Source organism: Chenopodium album, chromosome 3, assembly GCF_948465745.1.
Source record: "Chenopodium album chromosome 3, dcCheAlbu1.1, whole genome shotgun sequence".
Taxonomy (NCBI): Eukaryota; Viridiplantae; Streptophyta; class Magnoliopsida; order Caryophyllales; family Amaranthaceae; genus Chenopodium; species Chenopodium album.
The window spans coordinates 62,702,080-62,714,977 of NC_137836.1; the positions used below are offsets into that span (position 1 = coordinate 62,702,080).

Here is a 12,898-nt window from a genome sequence, read left to right on the forward strand (position 1 = left end):
TAATTTAGTTCAGACTTCCCTATGGATTTGACCCTACTTGCCTATTTACTTTGGTTAGAGGACTTGAGTAATACTTTTGATTAGGTGATACAACTTTAGCCTATCAAAATTTGGCGTCGTTGCCGGGGAAACGATTTTATTTTTATTTTTAATTGTTTTTATAGTCTAGATTATTTCCCATCATCTCGGAGAACGTAAGTTCTCTGAGATATTTGTCGTTTAGTTCTTTGTTTATTCCCAAATGTTCCAGATCTAGTTACATCCCATTCGATCCAGAGATTGAGCGTTATTTTCATTAACAAAAGAATCTATACAGGAAAATATTGGCGGGTTCTGGGGGTGATATTCCTAGGGACCCTCCATCTAATTCTAGTGGTTTAAAAGTTGCTTCAGAACCAGAATTAGAGATGACAAAAATCCACCTCGCAAGCTCAGCGATTATTCGCAGCCGTCCTTGACGGATTTTCCACATCTTTCTCCCACTCTAGATCTCGAAGGAGTACAATTTGAGATCAAACCCTAGTTCATCACAATGATCGAAAGAAAGCAATTAAGCGGAGATAAGGGTTAAGATCCGAATCTTCGTATTGCAGATTTCTGTCAATATTGCAACACCATTAGGAAAGCCGGGGTCGCACAAGACTAAATCAGGGAGATTCTTTTCCTCTTTTCTTTGTGTGGTAAAGCTAAATTGGGGTATAATGGATTGAATAGAACTGCACTTGGTATTACTAACTGGAAGACTCTTGCTTTGAATTTCTATAATAAACAGGAAAATTTTTAAATTACCACCTAAAAATGTAACCATTTTCGAACTAACCACCCGTTTAGTTTTTTATTTTAAATTACCATCCCCTAAATTAAATAAATGCTCAGATTACCACCCATTTCAAAATTCCGGTGGATTTTCCATTTGTGGGCCCCACCTAACACTTATTTTAACCCTTTTGACTGATTTTTTCCCCGATTTTTCTCTTTAAAAACGTTCTCCTAACTTCAATTCACATTTTCTCTTTGAAATTTGGTAGAATTTGGTGAAGGAAATGTGAATTCGGGGAAAAAATTAGTCAAAAGGGTCAAAATAAGTGTTAGATGGGGCCTACAGACGGAAAATCCACCGGATTTTTGAAATGGGTGGTAATTTGAGCATTTATTTAATTTAAGGGGTGGTAATTTAAAATAAAAAATTAAACGGGTTGTTAGTTCGAAAATGATTACATTTTTGGGTGGTAATTTAAAAATTAACCTAATAAATATTACCCTGTAGAGAGGACGGCTTTATTAAGGAGTTCAGTCCAAAAAATTTCACAAAATCCAGATGAAACTTTATATGAGGCTTGGGAAAGATTCAAGGATCTGCAGAGAGAATGTCCCCACCATAATCTAGCATAGTTGCAGTTAATCCAAGACTTTTACTATGGGATTGGAAATTCATCCACAGCTATTCTAGATTCTACAACTATTGGGAAATGATGCAGGAAAGATGATGCAAGCAAAGTTATCGAAGATATGTCAATTCACAATTCCCAATATGGGAATCCTAGAGGTTTTGATAATAAAGGAAAACGTAGTGTCGATTCTGTATCCTTTTTGTAAGCCTAATTAACATCTATTTGCAAGAAATTAGATAATTTGAGTATTGCTATTCCTACTTCTATAGCTAATGTTTTTGTAATTAATAATATTTCTAATTATGTTTTTTATGAAAATTGTGGAATTGTAGGTCATTGGGAGCAAGATTGAAGGAGTCCCATTATAGACACCCAAATTTGTCTCCCCAAAACCAAACTCAATGATGAATACCTTTCACGTCATTTGATTATCAAACGAAGTGAAAGTGTGGAAAGTCTAATGATGAGAATGTTTTTATTAAAATATTTCTCTTTATGTTTTCAAAAATATTTCTTTCTTACTCTTATTTATGAAAAATAGCCAGTCCAATTTAGCTTGGTCCTTAATAAGGGTCCAATAATAGTGTAGTTGGATTGGACTCGAAAAGAGCTTTCCAATGATATATTATAAGCCTAATTACAATATTAGTGGATTTAAAAATATTAGTGGATTTAAAAATTGTTGATAAAATATAATAAAAAAATTATTCTATTATATATATATATATATATATATATATATATATATATATATATATATATATATATATAGCCTAATTACAATTAATTATGAGGAAGTTATGGATTAAATTATATTAGACCCAATGATTTTTAAAGGTGGCCCAATGATCTTGAGGAGGGCCTATTAATTACCGATTTTAAAGGTAATTATGCGTGGGAAAGCGCGTTGACTTTTGGACCAGCGCGAGACGACGGAGTTGTCGCCACGCGCTAACCTTCGTCACCTGGCGCTGGCCTTTGTCACCTGGCAACAAGCTTGTCGTCTGGCGCTGACTCCTGTCGTTTGCGACAGGAGGTATTTTGCTCCGAATATGATTTTCTTCGATCCCGTGCTATTTTTCCCATAAATAGGGGTCATATCTCCCTGTTTTCAAATCATCTACATCTATCTAAAATCATCATCTCTTTCTCTCTCTAAAAGCTAGAAGCTTTCTCTTTGTAAAAGCTAGAAGCTTTCTCTCTCCCTTTTCTTTTTCTAAGCCTTCCCTCTCTCAAAATTCCTCATAAATTATCTCTAGACACACCTAGCCAAGTTCGAGGTTGCCTTCGCCCTAAACGTGAAAGGTTTGATAATTTCTTAGTGTTTGGTCCCAAATCCGTATTTAAATTATTTAATTTAATTGTTTGATTTAGTTCTTTTCCTTGAAGTTACTAACTGTAGACACCCATTTGTGTCTCCCCAAAACCAAACACAATGATGAGTACCTTTCACGTCGAATCATAATCGAATGAAGTGAAAGTGTGGAAAGTTTAGTGTTGCGGAAAGTTTTAATTTCTTTTCTCTTCTCTCTGTTTTTGAAAACCTTTTTAAGAAAACAGTCAATCCAGTTTGGTTGGTCCATGATATGGGTCCAATAATAGTGTATTTGGATAGGGCTTGAAAAAAGCTTTCCAACGATATATTATAAGCCCAATTCCGATGAATATTGAGGAAGTTATGGCCAAAATACCAAACTGGGCCCGTTTTGAGCTTTATATGCGGCCCAATGATCTAGAGAAGGGCCTAAAATGGATTTATCATTCCTAATGCAATTAGGAATGGTTTTAGTCTTCTAGATTCTTCTAGAAGGTTCTTTTCATTCCTAATTCAATTAGCATTGATAAATTGACTTTTGTTGAATTTTTAGAGTTTTAATCAGAATCAAAGAATGTTTTTGAGGAAAATACGATTTTATCCTCCTGTACGGTTAAATTATATCTGATTTTAGAAAACGCGTTAAAAACGGGATTAGCGCCTAACGCCAACATTAGCGCTCGGCGCTAAGCCTGTCGCCTGGCGCTAGCGTTAGCGCCTGGCGCTAATGTTAGCGTCTGGCGCCAATTGCCGGCGTCGGCGCTAATCTAATTTTATCTGTGTCAGAACTCTGTTTTGATGTTTTATTTTTTTTGGTTGATTTTCTTTATAAATAGCGTTCTAAAAACTCCGTTTTCAATCATTAGTTTTTCACCAATATTAGCCAACTCTCATCAAGATTTTCTTGATATCTCTCTCTCTCTCTCTCTTTTCTAAACTAGCCTTTTCTCAAATACAAAATTCCGCATTCATTAGTTTTAGAAACACCTAGCCAAGTTCGAAGTTGTCTTCGCCCTAGACGTGAAAGGTTTAATTTATGAGGGTTTGGTCCCAAATCTCTCTTTCAATTATTTAATTTAATTGTTTTAATTATTATTTTCCTTGAAGTTACTAACGTGTGTATTTTGTTATTAGAAAGAGGTACGAGGCATCCAAGTAAGTACTTTAGTGGTTTAATTGATCTTATGATATAGAGTTCATGCTTAGGTTGTTATTATGATATTCCTAGTATCATGTCTAGGGTAACTTTAATACCAAGTATGATTAAAAGTATGATGTCTTTTATGTTCTTCCTAATATTTGTGATTGTTAGTATCATGTTAAGGCTAAATATATGATTTTTATTGTTTAGTGACATGCTAGGTTTGTTATTAATCTTGTTAGTATCATGCCTAGGATCTTGCTATTATTATGCTTTATTATTAACATGTTTATAATAATTATTGTTATAATTATGATTATTATTATGTTGCTTGATGATATTTATTGTTATTGCTTGATCACACCTTTTATGCATGTTTAAAGGGAATTTGTACTATTAATCACGCTTAATAAGATAATTAATAATCTTGTTTAGGGTTAATTTGATTATAATTCAAGTGATCGCCAATAATAGATTTATTTGTGCATTAATATTCAACCAACATAGATAAACAGGTTTAGGGTTAATCCTATTGATTGCATGTTAGTCAGAAAGCGCACATGAATACGGTCAGAATAAAGTAGAAGCCTATTATTAGGGCATGTTCAATCTCTTTTAGGTTGGATTTGTACCTTCATCCCCGAACCCTATTTGGTTCAAGACCTTATGGAGTTGACGATCTCTTGGATCGTTAAGGGGTGTAACCTTCACCTCGTGAACGGTTTACAAGTTCCTAAAACTTGTTGGCGACTCTTTTGCTCTATCTTCTTTCCCTTTGGACGCCACCGTACTTTAGTGTACGATCACAATGGTGTTCAAGCTAGGGGTTAACGCTTGAAATAATTTCCTACAGTTTTTTACGACTCCACTGGGGAGAATTTCTATTTTAATTCCTGAATCTGTTTCGGCAATGATTTAGAATGAGTGGATGAGACTCGAAACGTTCTAAATATTTTATGTGCGTAATTTTGATTAACATTATTGTCATATGCATAAAAAAGATCTCATTGGAAAGACCATCCGTAATGAGTTAAAACATAGGATTTTACACGTAGGAAATTTGAGAAATATCTTTCACAACTAGGACCGAAATAACAATGCGCAAAACTGGAAAATTTTATCGAGCACAGAAAGCTGCTGAGGCATGTAGGAATTAGCGTCAGCGACCAGAGTATTAGCGCCAGACTTTTAACTGTAGCGCCAGACGACAGTTTTGTCGCCAGGCGCTACAGCTAAAATCTGGCGCCAATCTCTGTTTGCTGGCGCCAAGTTCTTCCAATACCGAGCCAGAAATATGCGTTCTAATTTCGACCAGTTTTTCGTATTGTTTGCTCGATCCTACTTCCTGATAGAGTTTTTCTCACTTTTTAGAAACCCATATGTGTTCTACATACGGACATAACCCTCTGGGAATTCATGCTCCATCTACCTGATTGAACGCTCTGAGCAACAAAGGGTACATCCGAGAATGTTGAATTCACCAAACCATGGAAGCGAATTTTTTCTAAAACTCGCGGTGTTCTATCCACTCGCGCCAGCCCTTTACGGTTAGGCTTCCGCGCGGTGCATCTGGACAATTAACCATGGACCCTCTATTGACTAACCCATATCCCAGTCTTTAGAGAAATAGAGCCATGGTTAGGTTGCAAACTCATTGCATTGTGCCTACTTGACTAATTGTGCATTATTTGTTGTACGTATACTATGTTTTCTTAACCGTTTGTTTGACTTGTGTTGAGATTAAATAAATTAATGACTTAAAGAACTTTGCCTAATTAATTAATTAATTAATTTGAATAAATAAAGTCTAATTTTTTTAATCAGAATTGACCTAGTACGACTTTAGGCATACCCCTGTTGATTAATAACACCGAAAACAGTCTCAGATTGAAGCTCCAGCATTGGCGCCAAAGTCTGAACTGTAGCGCCACTCTGTGGAGTGTGGCGCCTGGCGACAGCTCTGTCGTTTGGCGCTACACTGCAAAGAGAGGCGCCAGTCCTGTAGCTTTGACGACAGTTCGGATTATTGATCGAGTCATCATCTAGTGTCTAATTAACCAGTTTACTAATTAATTCGGTTAAATTTTACTGTCGATAATGCCTTGTTAAGACATTAATTGAATCTAGTCATATAGTCTAGCCACATGGTCGTGACACGTGTCCAAGTATGTCACCTACACTCACTAGTCTTAGCACACACTTTGAGTACATATCACCATGACCATGTCTTAGGTTCATGCATGAGTCGATTTTTTCCGTCATTTGAGCTGGGGGTACATTCTATTCCTAATTCTTCATATCTCTCCATCTACATCATTTTTCTTCACATTCTATTCCAATCTTTCTTCACTTCCTCCATCCATTGCATGTTGAATAAAGTTCGAGTCAAATAATTAACAATGAATATCCCCAAATTCCTTTTCCACAGTACTTGTTCGAGGAGAGAAGGGCGATTAATCAAGGAAAACCTCTTTATTCAAGTCTCACTTTTTGATAAACCAATTCGTCAAAAGAGGAAGGATAAAAAGATAATGGCAAGTCAAGAAGAGGTCAACGAACTTAGGAATCAATTGAATGACGTGACTGAGGTTTTAAAAGCTTTAACCCTCAAAATTGATGACCCTGTGAAGCAACAACAAATGAACCTCATGCAAGAAAGCTTGAGCAAGCTATCTAGTGACTATAAATTTCAGGGCATTAGTTCACAAGGGGTCTCGCTGGACAAGGAACTTCTTCCGCATAAGTTCAATGCCACTGACATCCCAAAATTCAAGGCAACAGATAACCCTTACTTTCATCTAAGAGCTTTTGAAACCATAATGAGTATTAAGGGTATTGATAAGAAAGTGTTCCCCTCTATATTTTCTCTATCTCTTGAGATCGTTTGTCAACAATGGCTGTTTTCCCTTGACAAAGAGAAAACCTCTTCTTGGGAGTCGATAACATACGCTTTCATAGATAAATATAAGTGCAACATCCAAGACGAAACATACCATAGACAACTTGAGATGTTAAAGCAAAAAGAAAATGAAGGGTTCACTTCTTTCTTCAACAAATGGAGGGAAACTTCTGCTAATATGGTCAAAACTCCCACTGAAAAGGAATCTGTGAGGATGTTTATCAAGAATCTCCAAGGGAAGTATTCAAAGCACTTAAAATACCAACATAATTTGAATACTTTCAAGGTTGTCTATAATATAGGCATTGACATCGAAGATGACCTTCTAAAAGATAATAGTGCGAGAGGAAAGAAGAACGACCATCCTTCTTCTTCCTCTCCCATTAATGAGGTACATGCTACGAACGCCTCTAAATCACGAATCCAAAGGTCAAAAAGAGTGTTCACTCCACTTGGTATGAGGTATGAAACAGCTTTCGAGAAGCTACATCACAAAGGACTAGTCATGCCCATAGGGCCCATCAAAGATCCAGTTCCATAAGCCAGGCCACCCAAGTGGGACCCTAATAAGCACTACAAATATCACCAAGGAAAGGGTCATGACACTGAGGAGTGTTAGAAACTCAAAGAAGCTATTCAAGATCTGATCGATAACAATGAAACTTCCGAAATTCTAGCCATCGAAGAAGATCAAGCATCCTTCAATCCATCACTTCTTATCACACCTGTAGGAGAACCCACGATCGAGACAGCTTATATAACCCCTCTCGATGAAGTGGCCATGATTGAGGAGGATGAAAGTCTTTTCTTAGATAATACCAGGGGAGACTCGTCAAGTCTAAAAGAGGACGTCTGAAAACTGCAAGATGTCGTTGCCATGCTCTTGAACGTGGTAGAATGACTAGCAAATCGGGTGATGGTGATCGAACAAAATTCTCGCCAAGGGTTTAATGAAGAACTCAATGCTCCTAAGCCACGGGCAAAACGGACCATTGAAGAATACACACCAATAGGAATGACTTACAATGAAGCTTTTGACTGTCTTCACGATCAAGGTCTTATTCACTCCATTGGTCCCAGTCAAGACTCTCCACCTGAAAAAATGTTTTCCCAATTGGGATCCAAATTCCTATTATCGATACCATAGAGGCCGCGGTTACACTACCGAAAAGTGTCTCGCTCTCAAGGATCGTGTTCGAGACTTCATTGATTCAAATATCCTTCATGTTCCTCCGCCCGACAAGAAGGCCAAGATTAGTAACGATAGTAACAGTGGTTGTAAAGGGAAGAAGAACGACTATCCTTCTTCTTCCGAAAACACCTACTCTAATAACAGTGTTGGTACTTTCAACCTTAATCAGATCTTAGCCATGGATAATCGAGGATTTAGAAAGCAACAAAAAAAGGATTTTACCCCTATTGGAATTAGCTACGATGATTCTTTCGATCAACTCCATGCCAAGGGACTCATTACTCCTATTGGACCTCTTCAAGATCCCCCGCTTGAGAAGAGGTTTCCTAGTTGGAATCCAAATGTGCGTTGCAAGTACCATCAAGGTAGGGGTCATGCTACTGAGAGCTATTAGAAGCTAAAGGAGGTTATTCAACATTTGATTGATAATAACAAGCTTTCCATACCTCCAGTTAACAAGAAGAGCGAGTAATGATAAAGCAAACAACACAAGACAAGAGGCGAGCTTCAACGACGAGATTTCATGACATCTTTTTTCTTTTTCTTTATTTACCCTTTCCCCAATAAGTCTAGCATAGGCACCTTTCTTTTCCCTTAGATTAATTTTGTAGATTCTTTCTTTTCCCCTTTTTAATAAAATGAGCATTTATTGCCTTACATATGATCATTGCATTGCATTGCATTTAAAAAAAAAACGCCGAACTAAGCACGAGGTATACCAATGATTTGGGGCACCCCTTGTATCCACATCATATTACCTTTCACCTTTCTAATTTACAATCCTTTCTTCATAAACCACTTTGAGCCTCGTCTAACGATAGACCTTTCATTTTTCAACCTACATCTACCTAACTTCGGGATGGGATAGTGTGCAACTTATGCAATTTTCAATATCATAAAAAGCTTGAGTCACTTCAAAAGATTAAAATAGCAAAAATAATAATAAAAGTGTACAAAAGGGCAAGTGTTCCAATGTCTTTGACATGAAAATGTCTTTGATAAGAACACGTCTCAGATTGCGTCTCTTATCGAGTGCTCGGTACCGTGCCTGAGAAACATGAATGCCAATTGAGTGATAGACCTCATGATCGGGATTGCCCACACTCATAAAATAAAAATAAATTCTAAAGCAAAAAAAAAAAAAAAAAAAAAAGAGAAGCAAGCCTCAAGCATAAAAATATAAAGATTCAAAAGCAAGGTTGCACACCTTGGGGGCTTATCGAGGGTCTTGAGCCTTTATCCCCTTCTTCTATAACCTTTAGCCTAACCAAGTTACAACCCTTAAAAATACCTTTTTGAGGTATACACACACTTGTGTGAGGTTCGGCTAGAGCTACGTTCGGTCTGATTCCTAACGGATACGTAGGCAACCTCACATCGAGGTGCGGCCGTAATAAACATGCATTTATATTCACATTCACACACTTACACCGTGATCATATCAAGGGATTCCCTGTGTTCATCCCTATTCATTTAGAGCTAGACTTGGGGGCTTGATCCCTACATCATTAGCTTACCTAGCCTAAGAGTCACCACCATTTGACTCTTTTAACAAATAATATCTTTCCACACACTTAGCCCTTGAGACCTAACTTTAGTGTCACTTTCACACACCGCACAGATACATGACCAAATATACTTCCCTTAGGAACCCTTTGTCATGGAATCTTAACATAACGTGGAAGCATGCCTTGTCATATCAACATCACTCATCAATCATAATTGTCATTGCATCACGAAGTATGAAGTGCTTAGCCTCCGTGCCTAAGTTACCCAAATACTTTCATCATTGAGTCAACCATTGAGATAGCCTAGGATGGATTAATCCTTGTACCTTGAGAGATAGTATCAAATGACATTTGACTAAGCTCATTCAACATGCACCTTCAAAAACTTCGCTTCTTTCTTTTTCGTGTCTTTCTTTTTCGGGAGAAAGTCGGTACCCTCCACAAAAATGACGGAAAATTTTTTCTTTTTTGCATTTTTGAGTCACATTGAATCAACACTATGCACACACGGGTCATGAGTCACACGTGTCATTTCACTTCGAGTCGAGTCAACCTCGAGTCAATCACAGCGAGTCAAGTTTATGCCTTGAGTCGTGTCGTGTCAATGAGTCAAGCGACACTAAGCCGTAGGTCAACCCTAAGATAATTAAAGAAATTAGCAAAGTTCTATAGCCAAAAATAAATACACGTGCGGCAGAATAGGGAAGACCCTACTCCAGCGCCAGACGGAAACATCTAGCGTCTGGCACTAGATCACAACGTCTGGCGACAGAGTCAATTCTTGGCGCCAGAGATATTTCAGCAGCGACAGAGCTCGAAGCCTCTCAGAAAGGTGATTTCGACCTCATGCAGCAATTTCGGGTTCCTTGGTACGCCAGTTAGCCCCTATAAGCAATTTGACATGATTAAGTAGTCGGTTTGATTACAGTCGCAATAAGTGATCGACCTGACGAAAGATCGTCTCACTTAGCTTAAAACGCCTAACCATTGTCTCATCACGGACATAATGGTTCACAAGCAGCAAACCGGCGACGTACTAGCATAGCGGAAGCAAAGTTCAAGCGAGCTTTAGAGATCGGCAAGCGTTGGTCTTCGAAAATTTTTCTTCGGAATATTATTGTAACAAACATTCAAGCATCGAAGCTCTTTTGTTCAGAGACGCGTGGACATTTCATTCAAGCTCTCTTTCTTAGAGACACGTGGGCATATCATCAAAGCTCTTTTGTTCAGAGACGCGTGAACATTTCATTCAAAGCTCTTTTCTTTAGAGACGCGTGGGCATCCTATTTTCAAGCTCTTTTGCTCAGAGACGCGTGGGCATCCTATTATCAATCTCTTTTTTCAGAGACGCGTGGACACATCATTCAGAAGTTCATATTAAAAAAATAAGCTCTATTGTTTAGAGACGCGTGGACATATTAAAAAAAAAAGAAGCTCTTTGTCCAGAGGCGCGTGAACATATCCAAAAGAAGCTCTTTATTCAGAGACGAGTGAACATCAAAACAGCAGGATGGCGTTCCCTAGATTGTGGAGAGTTGTTACAAACAACTGAAGGTGATTTCAAGCGAAGTTATCTTCGATCATGTTCCCTTAAATGTGGAACATGGTCACAAAAGCGGAAGAGGGTCGTTTCAAGCGAAGCAATCTTCAATATTAGAAGCAGTTACAAGCGTAGCGGTTTTCAAGCGGAATGGCATTCTCTTGGAAGATGGTCATCAAAACAACAGTAAAGCAACAGCAAATCGGTTACTCTTCAGAGACGTGTACTCAACGGTGCAAGATACGCGTTTCTTAACTCTCTTATCTGTTTAACTAACGCTAGTTTTGCAGGTATCGGCGTTACAAGAGTGATTTAGGATCGCAGAACATTCAAAATCATTCTCCGTCCCTATTGATACTTTGACTTTTGTTTTTGAAACTTGCATTTCTCCAAACTCAGTCAAAGTGGGGGCTTATGTAGACACCCATTTGTGTCTCCCCAAAACCAAACCCAGTGATGAGTATCTTTCACGTCGAATCATAATCGAATGAAGTGAAAGTGTGGAAAGTTTAGTGTTGCGGAAAGTTTTAATTTATTTTCTCTTCTCTCTGTTTTTAAAAACCTATTTTAAGAAAACAGCCAATCCAGTTTGGTTGGTCCATGATATAGGTCCAATAATAGTGTAGTTGGATAGGGCTTGAAAAGATCTTTCCAACGATATATTATAAGCCCAATTCCGATGAATATTGAGGAAGTTATGGCCAAAATACCAAACTGGGCCCGGTTTGAGCCTTATATGCGGCCCAATGATCTAGAGGAGGGCCTAATATGGATTTATCATTCCTAATGCAATTATGAATGGTTTTAGTCTTCTAGATTCTTCTAGAAGGTTCTTTTCATTCCTAATTCAATTAGCATTGATAAATTGACTTTTGTTGACATTTTAGAGTTTTAATCAAAATCAAAGAATCTTTTTGAGGAAAATACGATTTTATCCTCCTGTACGGTTAAATTACATCTGATTTTAGAAAACGCGTTAAAAACGGGATTAGCGCCTAATGCCAACATTAGCGCCTGGCGCCTGGCGCAAGCATTAGCGCCTGCCGCCTGGCGCTAGCGTTAGCGCCTGGCGCTAATGTTAGCGTCTGGCGCCAATTGCCGGCGTCGGCGCTAATCAAATTTTATCTGTGTCAGAACTTTGTTTTGATGTTTTATCTTTTTGGTTGATTTTCTTTATAAATAGCGTTCAAAAAACTCCGTTTTCAATCATTAGTTTTTCACCAATATTAGCCAACTCTCATCAAGATTTTCTTGATCTCTCTCTCTCTCTCTCTCTTTTCTAAACTAGCCTTTTCTCAAATACAAAATTCCGCATTCATTAGATTTAGAAACACCTAGCCAAGTTCGAAGTTGTCTTCGCCCTAGACGTGAAAGGTTTAATTTCTGAGGGTTTGGTCCCAAATCTCTCTTTCAATTATTTAATTTAATTGTTTTAATTATTATTTTCCTTGAAGTTACTAACGTGTGTATTTTGTTATTAGAAAGAGGTACGAGGCATCCAAGTAAGTACTTTAATGGTTTAATTGATGTTATGATATAGAGTTCATGCTTAGGTTGTTATTATGATATTCCTAGTATCATGTCTAGGGTAACTTTAATACCAAGTATGATTAAAAGTATGATGCCTTTTATGTTGTTCCTAATATTTGTGATTGTTAGTATCATGTTAAGGCTAAATATATGTTTTTTATTGTTTAGTGACATGCTAGGGTTTGTTATTAATCTTGTTAGTATCATGTCTAGGATATTGCTATTATTATTATTCTTTATTTTTAACATGATTATGATTATGATGATGATTATTATGTTGCTTGATATGATATATTATTTTTATTTCTTGATCACGCATTTCATGCATGCTTAAAGGGTATTTATACTTGTAATCACGCTTAATAAGATATTTAATAATCTT

The 12,898-nt window shown here is 37.3% G+C and overlaps 1 pseudogene; it reads right to left on the bottom strand.

Moving 5' to 3' along the window:
- Nucleotides 1-1,286: 1,286 nt before the first annotated feature.
- LOC145626066 (small nucleolar RNA R71) lies at nucleotides 1,287-1,385 on the bottom strand (annotated as a pseudogene).
- Between the last annotated feature and the right edge of the window lie 11,513 nt (nucleotides 1,386-12,898).